The sequence below is a fragment of the Nilaparvata lugens genome, chromosome X, assembly GCF_014356525.2.
Source record: "Nilaparvata lugens isolate BPH chromosome X, ASM1435652v1, whole genome shotgun sequence".
NCBI classification, from domain to species: Eukaryota; Metazoa; Arthropoda; class Insecta; order Hemiptera; family Delphacidae; genus Nilaparvata; species Nilaparvata lugens.
This window is the reverse complement of record NC_052518.1, coordinates 105,356,053-105,379,913: the sequence shown is the minus strand read 5'-3', so window position 1 is coordinate 105,379,913 and position 23,861 is coordinate 105,356,053. Positions and strand designations below refer to the sequence as shown.

General features: G+C 33.7%; 2 protein-coding genes across 5 annotated transcripts in view; one reads left to right on the top strand and one right to left on the bottom strand.

The window, feature by feature from the left end:
* LOC111045483 (anoctamin-4) overlaps nt 1-6,968 on the bottom strand; it is an 87,960-nt gene extending 80,992 nt beyond the window's left edge. The window contains exon 1 of the mRNA XM_039442953.1: nt 6,922-6,968. The gene's annotated coding sequence lies outside the window, so the exon portion shown is untranslated. The remainder of the gene's footprint in view (nt 1-6,921) is intronic.
* A 275-nt stretch (nt 6,969-7,243) lies between these two features.
* LOC111061519 (putative fatty acyl-CoA reductase CG5065) overlaps nt 7,244-23,861 on the top strand; it is a 36,797-nt gene continuing 20,179 nt past the window's right edge. The window contains exon 1 of one of the 4 annotated variants that reach the window (XM_039442956.1): nt 7,244-7,395. The gene's annotated coding sequence lies outside the window, so the exon portion shown is untranslated. Of the gene's footprint in view, nt 7,396-19,003; nt 19,138-22,830; nt 22,852-23,241; nt 23,263-23,861 lie in introns of those variants that run through there. The other 3 variants (XM_039442958.1, XM_022349210.2, XM_022349211.2) reach the window with 3 other exon arrangements.

Sequence of the window (23,861 nt, the reverse complement as noted above, 5' to 3'; positions counted from 1 at the left end):
GCGACGGTAGAGACCGGCGACATTCGAGGCCAGCGACGGTAGAGGACTCTTGAAAAAGTGGCCTCAATGTCGCCTGCGTTAGGCGACAGTTGAGGCCACTAATTTTTGTACAGCCCCGACAGTCGAGACCTACGACGGGAGAGGACTCCTGAAAAAGAGGCCTCAAATGTCGCCTGCGCTAGGCTCTCCAGAATGGTTTCAAACTCGTAAATACATTTTTGATACTTTGATGTCAAATTCTCAGTTCATGATAGATGTATGATAGATTATACAAATCAATATCCTGTTACAAATCAATAACTTTTATCAATTTCACACATTCACATTTTACATTTTCTTGATCTATATATACATTGAGCTTTTCTCATAAAAACTAAATTGTTCATTCATTTCATTAACGATGTTGCTAATGGAATTAATCACATCATTACTTTCATATGATGATAACATCATGCCCCCATTCAGATAGGTTTTACCCAAATACTAAATACTTAACGTAAACCTCAATATAGAATCTTTGAAGAGAAAAGGAGATGCAATTAGTTCATAATGGTTCTTTCTCTCTTTATACCTCTATGTAGATGCACAACAATATTATTTATAGTTATTCCAAATTGCTTTTTTTCATATCATCAGTTAAATAATTATTTTCTTAGTTTGTAGTTTGTATTATATGTGAATTCATCTATAATGAATTGTAAGTTAGGTATTGCATGCAAGTGTATAAGCCAGTAGTATATATTGTAATCTACATGAAGAAAGTACTCAATCAATCAATCAATCAATCAATACCTCTCCTCTCCTTACGGTCAAGTGCTGAAGGGAAGGGTATGCTCGATACCTTACTGAGAATGTACATCTAAAGGTCCAAACTTCACCGTTACATGTGAAAACATTACAGTAATAGGTACCTCAAAATTCGCATATTTCATCATAACTTATGCATCATTTCTTTGCTCAATATTATTGTAAAACTTTTCAGTATGTTTATGATTCATCGTGTTATTTTACCCTTACTGGTAATATTATTTTAACACTAGATTGTAAGTTGAATTTTGTTTTGTTAAACACACGAATAAAGTTATCTGAATCCTCCATCTTTATCTTCTAGTGGATCCTCCAAATAGCCTTTGAAGAATGATCGAGATGCAAACAGTTTAAAATGGTTCTTTCTCTCTCCTATACCCGCTTAACATCATTTTATGAATCAACCGGTTATCCATCGGATATAAACAGTCAGAGCAATGTATGATACAAAATTACATCATTAGATTAGCCTACTTCCACAATGAAGAGAGTAGAGAGCTATCTGAAGTAGACAGACTTGATTTGAACACTAATTCACCTGTCGGAGAAGCAATCTATCAGTTCAAACTATCAGCTTTAGTTTTGAAAATAATATTGTTTCCTATTCAACCTATTCTGACTTTCTGGAGTAGTGATTGAACTAGACGAACAACTACTGGATATTATTTTACTGCAGTGAGGTCCACGTTATAATGGCAGTATTCGATTAGCGTTAGTGTTGCTATCAATGCTTGCTTTTTAAACGATACTATCAGCTATATCTTGCTCCATTAATAATATCGAGGCACCGGGCTTCGTTCGTTATTTATTTATTGATAAACAGAACACAATTCTTCAAAATTATTGGGGAAGCACAAACAGGCACAGTCCAAAACTGTTTCTTCCCCCAATTTTGATTTATAAGTCCAGAAAGTAGGTTATGTTCCATACACTTGAATTCAGGTCCATTTTTCAGTCCAAATATTTGAAAACATAAAAGTTCTAATTTAGATTGTTTACAAGCCAAATTGAATAACAGAATAACACTCACAAATCACTTGGAACTGTAAAATTAATAATGATTAACTTTGAATATTATGATATACAGTACAATCTCATGTCAACAAACCAGATTATTTTGATCAATTAAAATATCTAGATTTCTCGCGAGATACGCTAAGCTAATTACACAGCTGATCTCCCACACAGGCACATTCATCTTCTGTTATCGATAGGAGACAAAATTATGATCTGTTTTTCCAAAGATGAATGATCCTTTTCATATCCTTCAGCAAGTTTCCCCAGGAATGAGACCTAGTGCAATCGAATATTTATATCATGAACCTACTATGTTCAAAATTTCGTGAAAATCGTTAGAGCCGTTTTCGAGATCCGTTGGACATAAATAACCAATAACCAAATATAAAAATATATACAGATATGCAGAAATACAGAAATTGCTCGCTTAATATAATAGGATTCTACAAAGAATTCTGATATATTAAAACCTTTCCTACTTTCTTCAAAGGCTGGAGATCGCCTTTCATATGCATGACTTTATCAAGGTCACTGACAATTCGAACTCATTAAGTAAGCTCTCATTGAAACATCTGATGAATTAAATTTGACGCTGCACTTCTATTGTTTCCAGCAGACAGCCTGGTGCCCGCTTGTTTAGTGAGGTCCACGTTATAATGGCAGTATTAACAATGTGTTGCTATCCTTGTCTATCATTCGACAAAGCAGATAGCGCTATCCTTTTCTACCTCCGCAAAGTAGTCGGATCGTTTTTTAACAATGTAGAAATATAAATGAATAACAAAATATTGAATCTCAATTATAAGAATTTATCATTACATTGCAGAATATATATTCTTGTCGAATGGAATGTAATTGAATATTTTAAACAAGAATGAACAGTTAATATTGCGCTGCTAGAATTGTCGCTAATTGACCGAACGTAGTGAGGTCTATGTATCAACTCGATTTTCTTTTATCTGTCTGTATGTAACGCGATTACGGCCAAACGCGTTGATAGAATTCGATGACATTTGGCAGGAATATTCCTTTCTCAACTGCGCGTCCATGTATACACAAGGTTTTTTGAAATTTAGCATTTTAAGGATAATATGAAAAGAGAAGGAATTGCTCCATACTCTGATATCTCTATAATTATATATAATTTAATTTGAAGATAGGATCAATCAGACTATAGAATTATTCATAATCAATCAGCTGACAAGTGGATTATTCATTGCATGCATTACACAGATGCCTTGCCGTGTCTATTTCTATAAAGTAGTTTCAATATTTTCTATGATGCGTGCCCATCAGTATCAATATTCTCACAATTGAAAAACAAATTCAATAGGTGATTGAAAATAAAATAAAAAATTAACTGAATAATACAGAAGAAATTATAATATTCTTGATTCAAAAAAATTAATTTCAAAATAGTTGAGAAATATTTTTATCAGATGGAAAGATTATCACGAAACTGGATAAATCATCGTATGTGATACAAATTCAAACGCGAACTTAGTTTATTAGCATAAGTGAATTTTTGATCTAGGAGAAAACAAATAACAGTTTTTAGGAGTAAATTATGATCCAACTATGAATTGTGATTCAACTGAATCAACTAGAGCAGGTGACATCAGATAATTGTGGATGAGAAAACTGCGTGAGGTCTACTGTTCACAGAACTACTAGTGAATGTTTGTTTGAATGTTCGACTTGCTTCAATCAATCAACTCCAAATCTAGACACATATTATTTGAATTATTTGATTAAGTTTGTTGGCCAAAAAATAGTCTCACTGTTTGGTCTTTTTTTAGGAAATTACATGATAACATTGAAATCGCATGAGAAGAATATCATTACAGAGAGCTGTCAGCTGGATAAACAATTCCATCCAATTAATAACTCGATAAAACTTTTTTCGACTTTCCACTGCTTTCAATAGAACAGCTGACAGGATATTAGAGGTATTTTGAGCGAGATCTCCAGCCAGGAGCATACTAGTATTGCATCAGATTACGGGTATCAGCTATCCTCTATAGAAGGCAGAGAATCGGCTCCGTTGTTCTCTTATCTTTTTTCATTGCCATTGTAACGTGGACCTCTCTATAGGAGTGTTATCTCCTCACCTCAAGGTAGCCCAATAGATTATTTTAAACAAGAATGAACAGTTAATATTGCATGAGATATACCGGTATCACCTATCCTCTATAGAAGGCAGTGGCAAGGCAAAGAATCGGCACAGCTGTTCTCTCATCGTTTTTCACTGTCATTGTAACGTGGATCTGACTATAAGCAGTGTAATGTACTCATCTCAAGGTAGCCGAATGATATTGATAGGTCTATTGATTGTCAGACTGTAGCCGGTCAGTGTAAAGCAGGAAACGGAAACTTAGATCTTATGCAACTGACCGGTCCTACAAGAAAGGAGGAGAAAGTCGTCTCAAATGATCTCTATTTTATGTGACGTTTTCTTCCACGAAGAACGGAAGGAAGATAATGGGAGTACACTCACTCTCAACAAGTGTCCTCGATTTTCAATTTTGTATCAATATAGACACGGATTACATGCCACCACAACGCTCATGTCGACACATCCACTTTAAACTATGCCAACATTCCTTGTTGAAATATCAAAGAGAAGGAGGAGAAGAAGAAGAAGAAGAAGAAGAAGAAGAAGAAGAAGAAGAAGAAGAAGAAGAAGAAGAAGAAGAAGAAGTAGCAGTAGAAATAAAGTTTTATTGAGAACAAATAATGTAAAATGTAAATTCTAAACTTGTAATTTATAATTTTTTGGAAATTAATATAGGTGGGAAACAGGAACAAGAAAACTTACAAAAAAATTTGGTGTGGTATCCTCACACAGCTTTCCTTGCTCATTGAACTGTAAGCCTCATTCTTAAACGAGAATAATTCAGGGGAATAACAACATAACGATTGGCAGCAACATATTTGAAACTACAATAAGACTACTGTATATATTATGTTTATATATCATTGTTTTCAGAGTACTTTTTCCTTTGTGTAAATTGTGAAATTCGTTGATTTTTTAAAAGTCGTAAAAACAGCTGATTTACAGATGAAATATCTCGACTATGCATTCTTTTTATAAACTGCTCTACCTACCTACCTCATGCACGAGAAGGAGGTTACAAAGTACATTTCTCAAGGATGGGGTGGACCTCCCATTAGTTTCCCAGGAAAAAGACTCATGTCAGTTGATAGAGCTGATAAATAACTACAGGGTATGAATTTGAAAAATATCGGTCAAGTCATATTTGAGAAAATCGTGAAAAACGTAGTTTTTTAGTCATATCTGCCATTTTTCTCAAGAATATCACGGAGCTCCTGAAATTTTCCCAGAAATGAGACTCAAGTCAGTTTATGAATAGCTATCCATGATATGAATTTGAAGAAAATCGTTAGAGCCGTTTTCGAGAAAAATTTGAAAAATATGTTTTTTTAGTAATTATCCGCAATTTTTTCCGCCATCTTGAATTGAATTTTATTGAATTTCTTATTGTCGGATCCTCATGGTATAAGGACCTTAAGTTTAAAATTTCAAGTCAATCTGTTGATTAGGAATGGAGTTATCGTGTTCACAGACATACACACACACACACACACACACACACACACACACACACACACACACACACACACACACACACACACACCACACACACACACACACACACACACCAGTATCAGCTATCCTCTACAGAATTCATTAGCAAGGCAGAGAATCGGCAACACTGTCTCCTATCTTTCTCCGCTGCCATTACAACGTGGACCTCACTAAAGATCGGATGGGGGTATTTGATGTATAATATTATCTGTTACATAAATGATGCACTGTTTACTGTACGGTATTTCAATATCGAAAAGTAAGGAAGAAAATTACTGACATATTGCAACAGACCTTACTATGGAAATTCATGAAATCTATCTATCAATGGTAATCTCATGCCAACCAAATCACTAGATCTCTATATTAATTCGCATCTCACTCACTTCTATATTTGTCTCACCAAACTATGGTATATGGCATCTCAATGATTAAGCTGTTTTAGTAAAACATTTTGTACACTTTCTGGAAGTTTTCAATAGATTATGATCATTTATCAAGGATTAAATTAATTACTTTTCCACGTGTAGGGCATTAGTTTTCTCAGGGTCAAGTACCCTTACAATATATATTATATACTTACAATGTCTAATGCGCAAAGACAATTCATCATCTTAAACCAGTATTCGTTATTCTAATAGATGTTCAACTGATAAATTCTCATCTCTGTAGATTTCCTTATTCTACAGAATTTCACAAGAATAATTATTTCCGAAGTTCATCATATTATCAAGTCAACGTTATGACAGTACTGAATTTTATCAACATTGGTGTTATCAATCAATAATATCGGGGCACCGAGCTTCGCTAGTTATTTATTTATTGATGAACAGAACTCAATCCTTTAAAATGATTGGGGAAGGACTAACAGGCACAGCCCAAAACTGTTTCTTCCCCGATTTTTGATTTATACACTATAAATATTCCAAAAAGTAGGTTATGTTCCATACACTTGAATTCAGGTCAAATTTTCAGTCCAAATACAGTATTTGAAAACATAAAAGTTATAATTTAGATTGTTTACAAGCCAAATTGAATAACAAAATAACACTCACAAATCACTTGGAACTGTAAAATTAATAATGATTAACTTTGAATATTATGATATACAGTACAATCTCATGTCAACAAACCAGATTATTTTGATCAATTAAAATATCTAGATTTCTCGCGAGATACGCTAAGCTAATTACACAGCTTATCTCCCACACAGGCACACGCATCTTCTGTTATCGACAGACGACGAAATTATCATGTGTTTTTCCAAGGATGAATTATCCTTTTCATGTCCTTCAGCGAGTTTTCCCAGGGATGAGACCTAGTGCAATCGAATGTTTATATCATAAACCTACTATGTTCAAAATTTCGTGAAAATCGTTAGAGCCGTTTTCGAGATCCGTTGAACATAAATAACCAGATATGAAAATAACCAGATATAAAAATATAAACAGATATAGAGAAATTGCTTGCTTAATATAATGGGATACCTGTATCAGGTATCCTCCATAGAAGGCAGAGAATTGGCAACGCTGTTCTCCTATCTTTCTCCACTGCCATTACAACGTGGACCTCACTACAGCTGATTTTCCTGCTGGACAAGAATAGGGAAAGATATTATATTATTTGAAGATTATGAATTGCTATGAATCTCCATTGGTAATTCGAAGAATAAATCATGTGAAATGTTTCCAATGTAGTTGAATTAGTGGCCGAAGTGGAGGAAGGCCATTCAAGCGTATGACGAATTGATATGACAAGGAGAGGAAGCAGTGAGAAGTAAGGAGGGAAGAATAAGATTATGAGAAGGTGGCTACCTGGCTAGACGCTGTTCTAACGTCAGTAACTTTCTTCGGGTCCAGTGCCTTTCATCTCGTTCAGTCGAGCACTTACCTTCACTTTATAAACGGCGTTATCAACACAACTCTACTTCTTCCTCCTTTATGGACTACTGTTTTCTACAGGTCAGTCATTTTCCATCAAATATTTTTTATTCAATGTTTATTCAGTATCATCAGGATCGCTACATAACATATTTGTAACTGTATATACTACACTGTAAATACTGTTCTCAGCTGGTGAGAAATTTTTCGTCAACTACTTTTGTTCAGTTTTAGGGCCAGTTTCCGAGCTTTGGCTTTCCGAAACGGGGCGTAGACTCAGTTTTTATTACAATCTTTATTTTCTCATTTCTATAAATGGGAACGTTCTTCCTTGAAGAAATTAAACATTCCTAAATAATTCAAAATAGCTGAAACTTTTCATTATTTTCTCTTTGTGTTCAATTTTCTAGTTTTTCGAAATGTAATTTAAACGTGGACTGTGACAATGAGCCGTTTTGGAAAGCCAATTTTCTGACTCCAGCTGTTTAAAGTCTAGAACTTAGTCAAATGCCGAGCTCGGTAACCGGCCCTTAGTATCATCAGTATCACAATAGCATATTTGCAACTCTAATTATCAACTATTTTTATTAGAGCTACTCGAATTTATGTGAAAATTAGAAGAATCAAAGTACCCTTTTCAAAACTTTATTTTATTACTCACGACATGTTTCGACATTACCATTTCCAAGTGAGTAAACTGTATATACTACCTCACATTTTAGGTACTGTTTCCACCTGGTGAGTCAATTTACATAAAATATTTTTGTTCAATATTATATGTTCAGCATCTTCAGAATCACTTTCAACAATGTAAACCTTCTCTAACAATTGAACGACTTCTAATTTGTCCAAATAAACAAAAATGTTCAAATCTGACAAAAGTCACAATCATCATTTTCCAATTTTCTCAATAATTGAATTGATTTTATTGTTCCACAAAAATTCAGATTTATAAAACATCAGTAAATGTACCAATTTAAAGAAGATTATATCTTTGTTTAAACTATTTCACAAAATAATTGAAACTGTACTCACATGGACCTGTCGGTCTGTTCGTGAGTAAGAGTTCGCATACGTATATTAAAATGCAATTTACACAGATAACTTATCTATGATACAGAGAAGTAGGATCACGATTACAGATAACTACCAATATTTAATAGTATTGAACAATACAATATCGAAACTAAAAAAAATACTTATTTAATTTTAAAAATTAAGCTCAACTATCAACATTCGCACGGGAAGGGAAACACACACGCGCACACACACACACACACACACACACACACACACACACACACACACACACACACACACACACACATGAGTGAATAAATTTCAAGGTGTTACACATACATTGATTTGATCAATTTACCACACTGATTCGAAGATGCCAACCATTCATGTAGCACTTTATTGTATTTTAGTACAGTACAAGAACCTGGATGACTTATATGGGGGGGAGCATTCCGCAAAATCATATTAATTACATAAGAGACACTTCTGTCGCAAGCAGCTCGCGAATTTCTCTCTAAACTGGGATGTAGAAGATGACCGCTTCCAGTCCTATGGTCTTGTTGGGTTGAGAATGTAAGTTCATTTTATTCTTAAATGCATACATTAAGACAAATTTAACATAAAGCTTTTTAATAGTTAGAACATTGAAATAAAGAAATAAACGTTCGGAAGAATATGTTCTTTCCAGGCCCATTCCGACTTTGATAATAGCTTTTTGAGTCACTGAAAGTTCCGCAATCTTAGTATCACACGCACCTCCCCAGGCAATAATTCCATACACTGTTCTCAGTTCCTTCTTGTTAAGAATGCCCTCCAGTTTTGAAAAAACAAGAATCAATTTATTTACGTAATTTTTTCAGAGTAGAAAATGTATGGATGCCAAAATAAATTATTATCAATGATTATACCCAGGTATTTGAACTCGTTGACCGATTCAATCAGCTGGCAATCACAGTCATCATTACACAACTGACCACAACAATGTAGTTCTAGCAGTAAATTATCCGGAGGGGCGCAGTTTTTATGAAGGAATATTGGAAGAATTTTGGTCTTCTTCGCATTCATACTAAGAATGTTGTCGTCAAACCAATTTTTAAGCCTTAGTAAGTCTCTGTATGCCTTCTCATAGACTTCCATCCAGCTGTCTGCCTCAAAATAAGCTATAATATTATAAAGGGAGGAATTGGCTTATACGTACGGCGATAGGAAATTAACATCAACTACTCACTGAACTACTCAACACTGACTAACTTGAAATTTTGCATACAGATTCTTAATTTACCAAGGATGGTTATAGTAGGTCTATTATTATTTATCCGATTAGGTAATTTACGTTATCAAAGTATGGGTCAGAATGCAAGATTGGGATAAATAAGTCAAAGCAAACAAGAATATATATTCCCGTTTTTCGAAAAATATTCAATCAATCAATGAAATAGTACTTTATTGATTATTGCATTCATACAATACAAATAGTGTTTAATGATAATTACTCATTTGAACAAGTACATGATTCATTCCATTAAGAACGTGTTTTTTTCTACCACTACCATACATACCCATCTATTCAAGTTTTAATGGAAATCTTAATTTAAAATCTTACTTTTAGTCTCATATTGACTCCCTTTATTAACTCCTCCAATAACTCCCTTTAGCCTACACCATAAATTCAATTATCCGAATCGATTTGTACCGAATCCCATACATTTAATATAATTCAAATTTATTTTTATTCAAATTCATTTTTTGCATGAAATAAATACACAATTGAATGTACTTCACAATTAGTATTCGGATGATTTGAGTTTCACAAGAACAGGGAATTTAGAGAGAATGACATCATCAAATATATATTATATAGTATTATTTACTTTGGTTATGACCGGTTCCATAGAGAAAAGATAACATAAGAAGATATAGGGTGTTTATGTTGCAAATTTTACAGTTAACTCAAGCCAATTAACTATAGTCCTATTAGTTGTTTTTGAGAAGCTATGTGACGCTGGTAGTCTCTTACTGTGCCATTCTTACATTCTCACCGCACCGTGATCGGCTTGAGTTAACAAAAGATCGGCTTCAAATAAACGAGCATAAAACTACCTACACCATGGGATATCCTATTATGCTGTCATTTCTCTGTGATACGTAGAAATGTAGAATATTGTTTGTAGTTTATGGAAGGAATGAAATTTATAGAAGAGTGAGAACATAAGATGTGAGAAAGATAAGGAAAACATCGTTGCCATAACGAAATATATCATTAAATTTATATTGATTTTAATAACTTATTTATGGCAAACCTTATCAGCTGAGAACATGTGCTTTCAGTCATTTTTATTGAGCGTATTTTATTGCTATAGCTCACAATCTGAACTCCTACATAAAGACTAGCTAAGTACCGGTACATATACGTTATAATAGCAGTATTTGATTGAAATTGGTGTTGCTATCCTTGCTTATCATTCGAAAATACAGATAGTGCTATCCTTTTCTAACTCTTCAACGTTGTCAGATAGTTGTTTAACAATGTAGAAATATAATTAATTAATAAAATAGTTCATCTCAATCACAAAAATTCATCATTAAATCATTGAAAATACATTCTCTTGCCGAATAAAATATAATTGGCTATTTCAAACTAGAATGAACAGTTAATCAGTTGAATCTGATATACTGGTAACAGCTATCCTCTATAGAATGCAGTGGCAAGGCAGAGAATTGGCAACGCAGCTCTCCTATCTTTCTCCACTACCATTATAACGTGGGCCGCACTATAGCTATTGATATGATGTAATACTGTCTGAAAGTTTAAAATAATTATTAAAAGTTGATAATGCTCTAGAAGAAAGTGATCATTTCAAGTAAGTTCTTAGTAACTCTTCTATCCTTCTCCTCAGCCATTATAACGTGCACGAGCACCTCACTGTAGCTCTTGTTACTACCGTTCTCAATAATTTTGCAGCGGAGAGACGGGTTTTTAGAACCTAAGAAAAAAAATCTGGTGTGGCGCACTCACACAACTTTCCTTGCTCATATTTGAAGCTACGATCAGACTTCTGTATATGTTTATATATATAATTGTTTTCAGAGGTACTTTTAACTTTGTGTAAATTGTGAAATTCGAAGATTTTTTTAGTCGTCAAAACAGCTGTTCTACAGATGAAATATCTCGACTATGTGTTCTTTTCATGAACTGCGCTACCTACCTACCTCATGCATGAGAAGGAGGTTACTAAGTCCATTTCTCAAGGATGCGGTGGACCCCCCATTAGTTTCCCAGAAAGGAGACTCATGCCAGTTGATAAAGCTGATAAATAACTATACAAGGTATGAGTTTGAAAAAAATTGGTCAAGTTATTTTTGAGAAAATCGTGAAAACATGGTTTTTTAGTAATTATACATCATTTTTCTCAAGAATATCTCCGTAATATTCTTGAGAAAAATGATGTATAATTACTAAAAACCCATGTTTTTCACGATTTTCTCAAAAATTTTCTCTCCTGCAATTTTCCCAGAGATGAGACTCATGCCAGTTGATAGGGCTTATAAATAGCTATCCATGGTATAAATTAAAAGAAAATCGTTAGAACCGTTTTCAAGAAAACCGTGAAAAACATGGTTTTTTAGTAATTATCCGCCATTTTGAATTCAATTTAATTGAATTTCTTATTGTCGGATCCTCATGGTATAAGGACCTTAAGTTTAAAATTTCATGTCAATCTGTTGATTAGGAATGGAGTTATTGTGTTCACAGACATACACACATACACACACACACACATACCAATACCCAAAAATCATGTTTTTGGACTCAAGGGACCTTAAAGCGTATAGAAAACTTGAAATTGGGGTACCTTAATTTTTTTGGAAAGCAATACTTATCCTTACCTATGGTAATAGGGCAAGGAAAGTAATAATATTACAAATATTCAGCTGATAATATGTCTTCTCATTTATTCATACACGAGATCGAATTTGGAAATTGTATTATTGCTTTACTTGTAGAAGTTTCACAAAATGAGTGACAGAATAATAATTTCATTTATATTCATCAGCCATATTATTGATTCTTTATCACAAATGACAATGTATTGCTAGGTCTTGCAAGACCCATTGCATACTAGCACTACATTATAATGGAAACAAATGAACAATTAACATATTCAGAACAAAAAATAAATATGTAGATGAGTAGATAAATTCAAGAAGCGAAGAGCAGAACCTATTTGTTATAAAGAATAGAAATGAGAATACACCTGAAATTCTATCAATACTAAGTAAATAAAATGACTCAAATTTTCTTAACCGATACACATACACATACACATACACACACACACACACACACACACACACACACACACACACACACACACACACACACACACACAACACACACACACACACACACACACACACCACACACACACACACACACACCACACACACACACACACACACAACACACACACACACACACACACACACACACACCACACACACACACACACACACACATACATACATGCTCACCAAAAATACAATGAAAAAAAATTACTGAAATAAAATACTGAAGAAAAAAGACTACTTGTTGCCATTAAAAAGTAATTTGAAAAGTCTCCTCTTGAAAACGCTTTTAGTGAAACAGAAAAAAACACATGTTCAGGAATAGCATTCCAAAGTGTTGCAGCAGTCACCACAAACGAATAATTGAATGTTGCAGTGCGATGGATAGGAATTTGCAAGGTATACAAATGAGATCTCGTGTTGCGATTTGGATTGACATCAACAAGACGGATGAGATCATCTGGTAGATAAGTAGGGCCCGCCCTCCCAAGACTATCCTTGGGGCCCTCCCTCATGACCAGAGTTTTATATACTTGACAGAGAAGAAAATATTGGCCCATGTGAATAAAACCAGAGCAAGAGCATGAGCAAGAGCATGGAGCATAAGGTTTTGCTCATGAGCAAAAGGTAGAAGCAAAAGCATTTGCTCAGTTTTATATGAATAAGCTTTACCTTATGCTCTTGAACTCTGGAGCAAATGCTCAGGTATTTTAAAGTTTTTGACGTGACAACGTCTTATAAATTGGTTTGCCGGGTGACACTTCAAGAAACTGCGTTACGTTCCCACGTTATGCGCTCACAATGAGAGCGAGTGAGAGCGTTCGTTTCGGTTCACGGTCGTCTGGAAAGAGCACGAATAGGAGCAGTGGCGAGCAACGCAGCAGCAACAGCAACCCGAAGGCATTCACCTGGAGAGAGAGTGAAACGGAGCAATCTCCTGCGACTGCGCCACTACTTGGTAAATAGGTTATGTGAATAAGTATAAGTGAATAGGTATAAGTGTAAGTATAATAGGTGTAAGTGAATAGATTATGTTGTAGTAATCACAATGTTGTGGTAGTTTTCAAACACAAAAGTAGTATAAATCGTTTCTCAGCCAATAAGTATTTGTTTAACTTGAAAAAATGAGCGCGACTTGCTATGTAAAAATTGAATCGAGCACAGTTAGCCCGCCTAAGAACGAGAGAGACAGAGTGACTTTGTTGAGGATGTGTGAAGGTAAAAATAAAATTTTGTTAATATGAAATTCCGTGCGAGATTCTTTGTATAAATTAATGTTTTAAATATAATTCTTTGTATAAATAAATGTTTCAAATTGTTACTATTATTTCATCCTTCTTCCTACTATAGTAATGAATATTCACATTAAAATTATTTTACCACTCAAAGTCGTTGTCACGTAAAACTTTCGCCCGTATACCAACTTTACAGGCAACTATGCAATTTTTTCATCAGCTGATTCGCTTTTGTAGCCTTACTTTGTTCTTATAGCTCACGGAAGCGCTAAATATGCAAGTAGGTGGCACCGCTTTTGTTTGCGTCGTCTGCTCTGTTTTCTATTTATGAATAGAGTTTTAGGTTAGTTGAGTTTAGAATTTTGAGATAATAGCGTGAGAAAATGTCATCTCTATAATAATCTTCAGCATAATCTTATAATATAAATAGCTTTCTTATAATCGTCTACACTCTCATCTTCTTAAATGCCTATTTCCTATTTTGTGATGGCTATCTCGATATCAGCTATCTTTTGTATTTATTCTTTTGTAGGGATAATGGTGATATATATCATGGTTAAATCTAGAGTTTTATAGTCCTCAACTATTGGTTGTGATCGTATCTGGTATAGTTCCCTCTTCCTCATACGAATTAGTTGAGCCATTTTACTATGAGCAAAAGGTGATAAGCTGCTCTAGACTAGACTCACCTTTTTTGAAGCATTTGCTTCAAAAGTTGAGCAAATGCTCTAGTTTATTCATACAGTTTTGAGTATAAGCTTTTACTCTTGAGCAAAAGCTCAAACTATTTTTTTGATGAGCATGAGCAAGAGGTTTTGCTCACGTTTATTCATAGAAAATTAAGCAAATGCTCCATATTTTAGAAGTATAAGCAAATGCTCAACTTTATTCATATGGCCCACTGTCTACGCTTATCCAATTTCATCAAATATGAACCTGACTGCATAGTTCAATGAGCGTTGGAGCCGTCCATTCAACTCATTTGTTATGTCGTTATAAGCATATAAGTGATGCAGCAATAATCAAAGAATGGACAAATCAAATCAAGGACATGTGCGAAAGATGCGAACAGCTCTGGGCTGAGATCTTCCTATCCTTTTAAGTTGATGCATTCCTCCAAACATTTATTAAGTATTAACTAGTAGTTCTGTGAACAGTAGACCTCGCGCTCAGTAAGTTACATTGACCTGTTGTTATGTTTTCTCAAAAATTAATAAATCATTTATAAATTTAAAATGTCTAGAAAAAATCCTAAATAAACATAGAGCTTTCTTTCCTATCGTACCGTGACCTGTCGTCCCGGAATGTGAGTGTGAGCGCTGTTCTACAACTGTCTACAATGTTGATGGGAAGATACATTTTCAAGATGTTCGATGTGTTTGAATGGGTAGTAATATAGTCCACTGGACATATGATTTATGATGAATAATTCTAAAGTCTGATTTTTACGGTAATATTGGCGTTCAAAGGAGACTCCTTTTCCTTTTGTATTATCCTTAAAATGTAAAATTTCAAAAAACCTTATGTATACTTCGACGCAAAATCCAAAAAGGAACATATCTGTCAAATTTCATAAAAATCCATTCCTGCGATTCGCTGTAAATGCGGAACATAAATATAAACATATAAACATAAAGAGAAATGCAAAACCATCGACTTGAATCTTAGACCTCACTTCGCTCGGTCAATTATCAATAATTTATTAATTATCAAGTTATATTGATAACTTTCATTTTTCACAGTGAAATTACTGCAGGATCTTCCTCTTGATTGAAAAAATCTTTATTTGTCTGAGCTAGGATAATAGGATAAGGCAAAGTTAATTATGATAGGTCTATTTTTCAAACTTAATTATAATACACATGTACTACATAATTGAGACTAAATATATTTTGTCAATTTATCATATTCCCACATTATTAAAAGACGATCTGGCAATGTTGCAGAGTTGGAAAAGGATAGTTGAAAAAGTTGAAAAAGCCTTCTCGAATGATAGGTGAGGATTAGAATGAGGTGAGGATAGCAGCACCAATGTTGATCGAATACTGCTATTATAACGTGGAAAGCAATAGTTTCGTTCCCTATGGAAATAGGGCAAGGAAAGTAAAAATGTTACAATCGTTCGAGATAGAAAGCAGACTTGCAAAGTTATATTGAATCATTGATTATACTACCATTCATAGTCTAATTTAATATACGATACGGTTGTGTGTATGAAAAGAAACAGACTAGACTTGTTTATATAGAGGAGATGACACAATAAACTGCTGGGAATCCATACCACAGAAAAATCAATAATTGATAAGATTTATGATAAATAAGTGATTTTTTTCTATCCATCTATTTTCAAGTAGTTTTCGTCACGTACCTCTTCTTCGTCTCTCACTCTCATATTCGTAATCATCTAATCATCTTCTCATTTTTCCTTATTCTCTTATTCCCATGTTTCAATTTTCCATCCTATTACTTTCGACGAGAGTGGAGGCTATGAATATGAGGTCAATAATGAAAATTAATTATTACACAATTAATACACCTATTAGGGCCGTTTGCACAGTATAGATTGCTAAACTCGATTAAGTTAATCTGAAAGTTTAAACTTGAATCGGTTCTCTCAGTGCATTTACTAATCCAGTTTAAGTTAAACTAGTTTAGCGTTAAGTTGGTAATAGAATGTCATCGTTTATAATATCAGGAAGGCTGATTTTTACAGGAAATTTGATATTTGTTTACAAACTATCAGTAAATTAAGTTTATAGCTACTATTTCCTAGTTCAAAATGTACAGAGTTGTAAGCTGTACGGTAATAAAAGTGAAAAGCGATCAAGAAATCCTTCAAAAAATATATTCCAGAATGTTTTTAAAAAAGCGATTTTGTAACGCTTAAATCTACTACGATCTTCCTCGTTTATTAGAAATCTCTCGAAAGCAAAATATCTCAGTGATTTGTTATTAAAAATATGTTTCCTAATCAAAGACCACTGTTAAAGTTGTCTTATTCTCTATCAAGTGGTTTATTTAATAAAATACTGGATTGGCAGTTGCTTTACTCAAGCAAAACCGTTAAGAAAATTCTCTATCATCCAAGGAATTAAAATCATTCGTTTTTGCCCAATTTTTCTCAGTTTTAAAATTTCTTCGCAGTCATCTTTATCAATCGCATTAAAAACTTCTATCAATTCCTCCATTATAATTATTTTTACATTCAAATAATAATGATTCATTTAAACCCAAATTAATAATCATCGTCTACAGAAGCACTCAAAACAACCGTCGAAAAAAAATTTACTATTAGCTGTTTCCCCATCAAATCTTTACAGATGTCAAGTTAATCCAAATTATTTGGTTAAACCTCCTGCTTTGGAGGTTTAAACTTTCCAAGAGTTTAAACTGATATTGTGCAGACGGAATTTTAGTTTAAACAAAAAAAAATCCAGATCTAGTTTAAGCTTTAGCTTAAACTTACACTGTGCAAACGGCCCTTAGAGTGATCCGTGGTCTAGTGGATAGAGTGCTTGCTTAGCAGCCTAGAGATCCCCGGTTCAAAACCCGCTCATAACAAAAGTTTTTGAACAGGTCACTCCCGTGTTATCGGATGGGCACGTTAAACTGTGCCCGAATATTATTATTATTATTATTATTATTAATAATAATAATAATAATGAAAATGAATCAGCCTATAATGAGCACAACATTGGTGTTGCTAACATTTGGCAAAGCAGATCGTTTTTTAACAATGTAGAATGATAATTAATCATAAAAATATTCCAACTCATTTATAGAAATGTATTATTAAATCATTGAAATATATATTTTGTTGACGAATCAATATATATATAAAAGCGAAATGGCACTCACTCACTGACTGACTCACTCACTCGCAGAACTAAAAATCTACTGGACCAAAAACGTTCAAATTTGGTAGGTATGTTCAGTTGGCCCTTTAGAGGCACACTAAGAAATCTTTTGGCGATATTTCAACTCTAAGGGTGGCTTTTAAGGGTTTAAAGTTCTTTTAGCATGTATATTCTTTTTATTCCAATATCTTAAAATTATAATATTGAAATGTCCATACCATATGTTAATATAGAACTATAATCTAGAGAGAGTACCTCTTCGAAACAGTTGTTCTGGTAACTAAATTAAAAATGTTGTTAGGTTGGCATTAAGTTGAGTTGACTTTGTTAGGTTGGCACCAAGTTGAAGATTGAAATGCATTTATCCAGGACCTCCTAAATACCAATTTATCCAATTAGCAAAAATTAGCGTTTTTTCAGCTTTTCTGCGTTTCCTCACCGTTTTAAATAATTGATGGAAATATACTAAAAAAAATTCAGTACACAGGTTTAGCTGAGGTGGAAGATTTTTGTTCGCCAAAGATACGCCGATATAGGAACAGGTGTTTTTCGTGATCAAATTGACATAATACGTTCAAATTCGGTACAGAGGTTCCGCTGAGGTCTACATGCAGGCGAGCGAAGCGAGCCCGCTGATCTCATTTTTGGACTATGCGGTCGGGGGTCCAGGGGGCGGAGCCCCCTGGCTAGACGGATATGGCAAGCGAAGCGAGCCTGACGGCTAGTAAAATATAATTGATTATTTTAAACAAGAATGAACAGTTGATATTACATTCGATATACCGGTGTCAGGTATCCTCTATAGAAGGCAGTGGCAAGGCAACGTTGTTCTCCACTGCCATTATAACGTGAACCTCACTACCGGAATTATAGGCTATTTATTATTCATTCAATGTTCAGAACGTCAAAAATTATTTGTTTAACTGCGTTGTTTTGCTTTATTCTGACCCTGGAATAGGAATCGACAAACATAAACGTTTTTCCAACAGGTAATTCATAGAATATGGTTTAGAGTTCTAAAATTATGTTGAAATGCAAATTCTTAAACAGATATTGAATCGAACGGGAAACCAGGTCACCTGGTGAGAATCATTAACCTATTAATGATTTTCATGGTCAGACTATAACTTGTTATTAAACAGTGGAATACTGTCAACTCCACATTAAGAATAACGTCAGCGATCATATGAGCCAATGTATATTTAAAAAAGAGCTTAATCAGTCATATCGTGATAGATACACGAAAAACTTATTCAGTGAATAGAGGTTAGCTTATGAATTCATTCACTTTCAATACGGTTGTTAGCTTTTACAAAGTGTTAGCTTTTTATTATTTTACCATGCATGGGAAAATAAAGAGATAGGTGAGTGACCAATTCAATAGTTCCTACTTGAATGTTTAGTGTCAACAAAATTATACCAATGAATTCAATTCACCAATATATCATTCACCATTATATGACTACCAGGTAACTCGTGATCTGAAAGGGTCTAATTAAAAACTTGACGAACTGAAAACTTGACCTACTAAAATCTTGAAGAATTCAAAATAGGCCTATAACCATCCTCGGTGAATTAACAATCTATATAAAAAAATCAATTTAATCAGTTTAGTAGTTCAGACATTATGATGCGTCATTCGTGAATTTCCTACTCCATACGTGTTTAGGTCAATTATTCTTACTTTTATTATATTATTATAGATTATTCATGTTTGCTTGTATCTAACACAAAACTAACACCTATAGTGAGATGGACAACGGTTTTGGTCTAAAGTAAGAACTCAATAACGCTCGTTCACTAAAATATCTTGTTTCGCATGGAAAAATATTGAAATCAGTCAATTGTCATCACAAAATAATGATGAATGACCAAGCTGAATGGAATTAATGTAGTGGAAGTATTTTTATGTTTGGTTCTAAAAGTAGAACAGTACTTGAGTATGATTACTTCTTCAAACAGCATTTACTATTCTCATCGCTTAAACTGTCCTTTCTAATGTTTGGCAAAGTTCAGAAGGTATCATCAATATTTAAATGAGTCCTAGTACTGTTGTAGTAGTTCAACGTATTTCGGAATGAAATTAATATTAAAAGCGCACCGTTATTACACGCAATAGAAATTAACCTGATAAAATTCAAATTGTTCAGCAAAGTTCAGAAGGTATCGTCAATATTTAAATAAGTCAAAGTACCGTATTTCAACGTATCTCAAAATGAGATTTGAAATTAATATTAAAAGCGCACCGTTATTACACGCAATAGGAATACACCTATTAAAAACCATTTAAGAAGGTATAATCAATGAGTCCAAGTAGGCCTACTGTATTTTAGTGTACGGTACCGTTCAAATTAATAAAAAGCGTACCGTTTTTGAACGAGCGTTAGCGAGTTCTTACTTTTGACTCAAGGCCAAGGTCGTTGTCCGTCTGTGTGTATGTTCGACAATAATTTTTGAAAGACTTGATCAATCAGCTTCAAATTTTGAACACATTTTTTTCGACCATTTTGGTCTTGTTGTCCAAGATCAAGTTAGTCTGTTTGTACAACAAAATTCGTTCTTTTTCATGTTACTGTATAACAAATAACATTAAAAGTGCATAAGAAAAAAAATTGTTGTGATTCAACATTTACTCAGCTGGATTATTCATTGCATGCAATTACTAGGCTACAGTTTTTTCATCCATTCATTAATAACATCAGCTGAGGCTATTTGGAAGCTATCACACAGACAGGCCTTTATGCGCTGAAAGATCACTTCACCAGGGTAATATACATCATTTACAACTTTCACATCAACAAACTGATATTGATATTCATCTTCTCTTGGAACTCTGTATCGAAATTATGTAGCCTAATAGCCGTCAGGCTCGCTTCGCTCGCCATATCCGTCTAGCCAGGGGGCTCCGCCCCTGGACCCCCGACTGGATCGTACAAGAATGAGATCAGTAGGCTCGCTCCGCTCGCCTGCATTTTTCATTTGAGCATTTTTATCATATGTTAGGACGATCCAGTCGGAGGTCCAGACTAAACGTCTGGCTAAACGGATATGGCGAGTGAAGCGAGCCTGACGGCTAGTAATATAACATTCCCAGGAATAACGCTGATTGAAGTAGCAGAGCCCAATCAATTTTTCCGCGATAATTGCATTTCAATCTTCAACTTGGTGCCAACCTAACAAAGTCAACTCAACTTAATGCCAACCTGACAAAATTATTAATTTAGTTACCAGTTAACAACTGTTTCGAAGAGGTACTATCTCTAGATTATAGTTCTATATTAACATATGGTATGGACATTTTTCAATTATAATTAAGAGAATACATGCCAAAATACGAACTTTAAACCATTAAAAACCACCCTTAGAGTTAAAATATTGCCAAAAGATTTCTTAGTGCGCCTCTAAAGGGCCAACTGAACATACCTACCAAATTTGAACGTTTTTGTTCCGGTAGATTTTTAGTTCTACGAGTGAGTGAGTGAGTCAGTCAGTCAGTCAATCAGTCAGTGAGTGCCATTTCGCTTTTATATTAAAACTCAATTCAAAATCAAATTTATTGATTCTCAATAAAATATACAACACTTTCAAGACAAAAAAATATATATATAAGAATCTACACTTGCAAAGAAACCCTGTGCGCAGGTGTGAGTTGCAATATAAATGTTTTTCAAAAATATTTAACAAAAATGATCCAAAACAAATTTCTTGAAAAAAATACAGAATAAAAACTAGTACTTAATAATAAAGAGGATACTAAAAATAAAGGAACGGAAGGAGAAAAGACGGAAAAGGCCAAGAAGAAAGAAGAAGACGAAGAAGAAGGAGAATGAAGAAGAAGAGAACGGTAAGAGGTAGGTAAGTCAACTGCAACCATGGAGTAGACGAAAATTAGTTTATTTAAAACAATTTTTCCTCGATTTTATTTGCTATTATCCATTTATCTATGTCTGATCTAAGCCTTTGGTTTATGTTTGTTTTTTCAAGAATATTTAAGGGAATGTTGTTTATTAATTTATTGGAAATATAAGAAAACTGTCTCCTACACACATTCAAGTCCATTCTGACAAATTGGAAAATGTATCGCGCGGGGCGCAAGCCCAAAAGAGATTCTCGAGGTTCAAATATATATATATATATATATATATATATAATATATATATATATATATATATATATATATAGAGAGAGAGAGAGAGAGAGAGAGAGAGAAGATTACAATCATGGCCACCTTCTGATTAAAAGTAATAAATTTGGATTCATATAAGAGACACAACAAATATTGAAGCGACAGAGTATCTTTGAAGAGTATTTTTCATTTCAAATAGGAACCCCAGTTAAACCTTATTATTCTTATAAAACTTTTAGCAATTTCCATAAATAATATATAATTTCCATGTATAATTTATTAAAAGTTGCGGGTTCCAAAGATTACAATACAACAGTTCATGATCGATTTCTCTAATCCAGGGGTTCACTAGTTCACACGCAATAGAAATATACACTTTTGACAAGATGCAAATAGTTGAGTTATTAGTGTGGCTGAAAACAAGTGAAAATGATTGGAATATGAGTGAAAATAAATGAGAATAAGTGAAACTTGAATGGCATGTCATACTTAGTGGCCAGATGACACCGACAAAAATCGATGAGTAGGATTTCCCTTTCTTAAACGGAAGGGAAATCATCAAAAATTCATCACAATATTCTTTCTGTAAGGGGTTGTTGAGCATTGAGTCGTTTGCGAGGGTCTGAAGTGACAACTATACAGACAAGTAAGCAACGAATTGACCTAATCACTGTTTCTTATGTGTGTTGAAGCTCGATTTTGTGACTTTTCCAGTGTTGTCTTAAAAAATTAGAATCAATATTGTGATTAGTTAACACCAGTGAAAGACAACCACTTATCATTGCATTGTTCTTCTTTCCAACAACCTCCGAGTGTTTATACACCAAAATACTGTGTGGTGTTTTCTCCAAAATACTGTAGAGTTTTCTTCAAAATCCTGTAGTGTTTTCTCCAAAATATTGTCGTGTTTTCTCGAAATTCTCATTTCCCAAACTCTAAAAATAACACACAGGTGAGACACTTACAGATATACTCTCAATTATTATTGAAAGACGTGAGAAATAGAAAGATCTCATCTACTATGCATGCAATGTATAATGATAGAGTTTTGAAGAATGATCAACCAGTGTTTTTATTGCTGTTCTGGTGAATATTATCTAGGTCATGAAATATTTATTATTATCGCCTATTAATATTCAAAGATGTCTTGGTGGCGTGGACTGTGTTTTTGTTTTAAACCAAGTGCTTTCCATAGTTTTCATCATTTTTCACTTTTCATAGTTTCTCTGAAAAACAATATTTTTCAGAAAAAAATTCGTCATTCCAATGAGAAATTTGTGATAAAGAGTATATTGGCGATGGTGAATCATAATGGCTGCTTTAATAATTACGAATAGTATAGACACATCAACATTCCATTCAGGTTTGTAATTCAATATCGGAGCACTGAACACATTAATTCATGTTCCATCCAAAATGTTTTGTTCATGAATATGTTTTATCACTGGATTAATAAGTAATCAGCTGTCCATCAAGCTCCCATGCTGTTTCTTTTTTCGTTATTACGCTACTAAATACTTTTCAACTTTGTTTATTTTATTATATCGTTAAGAGAGAGTTCAAGATATAAGGATATTAAAAATGTATGAATAATTGACATTGAAATTCGATTTTCAAACATCTGAATATCGTCATCAATTATTATTTCTTCATAGAATGAATATTACATATATCGGAAAATCAAGATAGTGGAGCATTGGCGAATAGTTTCTATGTTGATCCATCAGTAATGGAAAACTTACATTTGCGTGATATAATTGAAGAGTTGATCTTTTGTTACATCTACTTTACATTATTGATAAGAAATCAATAAACAATCACCCACATTTACCGGTGAATAATTAAAACACTCCCTACGTCATATCAACTGTAGCACGTCAATATTCTATTAACTTTCTCCAATCTTGGCATTTTGCTTTAAAAAAATTGACGCTGAAAATCAGGTTGGTGAAATTATTATAC